This window comes from Herpailurus yagouaroundi, unplaced genomic scaffold, assembly GCF_014898765.1.
Source record: "Herpailurus yagouaroundi ecotype Mexico unplaced genomic scaffold, PumYag 100, whole genome shotgun sequence".
Lineage (NCBI taxonomy): Eukaryota > Metazoa > Chordata > Mammalia > Carnivora > Felidae > Herpailurus > Herpailurus yagouaroundi.
Genome location: NW_024412391.1, coordinates 75280247 through 75283219, shown reverse-complemented (window position 1 = coordinate 75283219; position 2973 = coordinate 75280247).

Sequence of the window (2973 nt, the reverse complement as noted above, 5' to 3'; positions counted from 1 at the left end):
GAGGCCCACAGAGTTAATTAATTTTAATTAATTAGTTAATTAATTTTAATTAATTAGTTAATTAATTTTAATTAATTGATTGATTAATATGGAAGAATCCATACTTACTTTTCAAAATAGAAGTTGACCAAGAAAACATATGTGATATTATGAGCTGATTTGTGAACTCTTCCAAAAAGATGTGTTCAAGTCCTATCCCCTGGTATCTATAAATCTAATATTTTGGGGGGAAATGGAGTCTTTTAGATATAATCAACTTAAGATGAAGTCATGATGGAGTAGAGTGGGCCCTTATTTTAATATGGTATTCTTATAAGAAGAGAAGAGACACCTAGAAAGAACACCATATTACAACGAAAGCAAGGATTGTAGTGATGTATCTACAGGCTAAGGAAGGGCAAGAATTGCTGTCAACAGCAGAAGCTAAGAGAAAGGTAAAGAATTGCTTATCCACCAGAGTGTTCAGAGAACATGACTCTGGTGACACCTTGATTTCAGGCTCTGAGACTCCAGATTATTAGAGAATATATTTCTGTTGCTTTAAGGCACCCATTTTGTGGTACTTTGTGATGGTAGTCCTAGGAAACTAAAAAGAGTGAAAAATTAAATTTAGTATTTAAAACTAGTAGGATGCCCATATTTCTCATAGTTGTAGAAATGTTTATTGGTTACGAAGAAATGGTTGATACAGAATATGTCTCACCCCCCATACTTGCAATATATTTTAAAATAATTAAAACTAAATTTTCAAAGTGATGCATCTGAAATAATACTAATAACAACAACAACAACAACAACAACAACAACAACAACAGCAACAACAACATAATAAATACATGAATTCTCAATTAGGAAATATGTATACATATTTTCATTTGAAAGTGTGTTATATATGCCTACTTGTTAACAATTTTGCTCAAATTGAAATTAAAAATTTTGCATTTATGGTTAACAACATATTGCAGGGAATAAATTCTGTTACTTATCCCTCCATCCCCACTTGCCAACAGAATTACTTAGAGAAGAATTTTAAATTGTCAAGACAGGAAATATCATTTTATGTTCATTTTTATGTCTTCTATGATTTTTGTTTAAAATAATCATCAAATCTGCCTCCTGCTCAAAAAACTGCATTTTCCCAGAAATACACTGGTTTCTTGTAATAATATATAACAATCTTGTATAACATTGAGTCATTACCCTCAGGACAGTCATATTCCAGTAAAAATAAAAGATGAGGACAAATTAGAGATGATGTTCATCTCAAGAAGTTGATCCTATAAATCACTTAATTTTGGAATAAAAATGCCAATATAGAGTATTATTTAATATTATACAGATATCTCATTTCAATTTTTGTGATTTTTCAAAGTACATTATTTATTATCTTTATTACTGTTGAATTTGAAATGTTTGCTAAAATAAGTAATTATTAAATTTTATTAACAAAGTTCCTGAGTTTATTTTATCATTCAGTGATACTGCAAAAATTATCAAGCAGTTAGAAAAGCACATAGTTGTAAAGAACATTAGCTGGTAAAATTTTATATGGATGATTTTTCCAAGAAAAAGTTCCTCACATAAATGTTTACATACTCTTAGAATCTAAATAAAACCATAAGAGCATACAAGAAATGTGTCTTGATATTTTTAAAAAGATTGTTGGTTATTCTCACAGCTATGGAAAGAAATTTGTAAGGAATCCAACTATTTGGGAAAATCCAACTGTCATGCAGAAAAATTCTGCATTATGCACAACAGGCCAGACTATGTTGTAGTAACAATTTAAACCTGAAATCTGATTGACAACATGGAACAAAATTAATTCTTGCCTATATCACAATCAGACATGTTAAGTGGATCTTCTTGGAGACTCTTTCAGGTAGTGACTTCCGTTTTGTAACGTTTCCACTTTTAAAAGATGGCTCTTTTTTTTTTTTAATTTTTTTTTCAACGTTTATTTATTTTTGGGACAGAGAGAGACAGAGCATGAACGGGGGAGGGGCAGAAAGAGAGGGAGACACAGAATTGGAAACAGGCTCCAGGCTCTGAGCCATCAGCCCAGAGCCCGACGCGGGGCTCGAACTCACGGACCGTGAGATCGTGACCTGGCTGAAGTCGGACGCTCAACCGACTGCGCCACCCAGGCGCCCTAGATGTCAATTTTCTATCTTAAAGACTTACTTGTTATATTTTATCATACATTTCAAGGTGTTTTGTGTCGAGAGATTCTTTGGGATATTCACTTTACCTTATAGGTGAAAATGAAAATAAATTTTAAATTATGTAATTATAATTCTGCTGTCTTAGAAACTCCTCAGCTGAGCGACAACAAGAGGTAGCATTAATTTGTAATTTTTTGTGACTTACCTTGTGTTTTCTGTCATTTATATTCTGAAAGAATTTGTATGTCTCATAATCCCAGAAGAATTTGTATGTGTCATAGCCTCTCTGATACTATGCCTTAGTTAATGATATAAACCCTGGATGAGATTAACTGTACCACGTTGTAAATGTTTGGAGAACAGAAAGATTAGTTCATGGTATGAGCACAGGCCCTGCCACACAATTTCACTCAATACTTGCATTTTATTTAAAAAATAAGACTTATCATAGAAAGAGTACAATGGACCTTGAGATATACATCAAACAGTAATAGAGGCAGAAGAGGGTAAAGGACAGATAAAATGAAAACAAAATCAAAAGTCTGAAAGCACATGTTGTATACCAGGATATCAGCCAATGAGTAAACATAATTCAATAATGACAGCAAGCAAGAAAAAAGATTTTCTAATTTTCTTCTGAGTCAAGGCCATTAGCAATCATCTTTTTATAAAATAGATAATAATTCCCTGTAGGATGAAAATGGGATGTGTTATTCTCTGTTTTAAAAAAATGTTCCCTGAAAGTTTGGTGCCCAGTTTTATCAAAATGTATACTCCCCCCCGCCAACTTCTGCTTCTGTGGAAAATA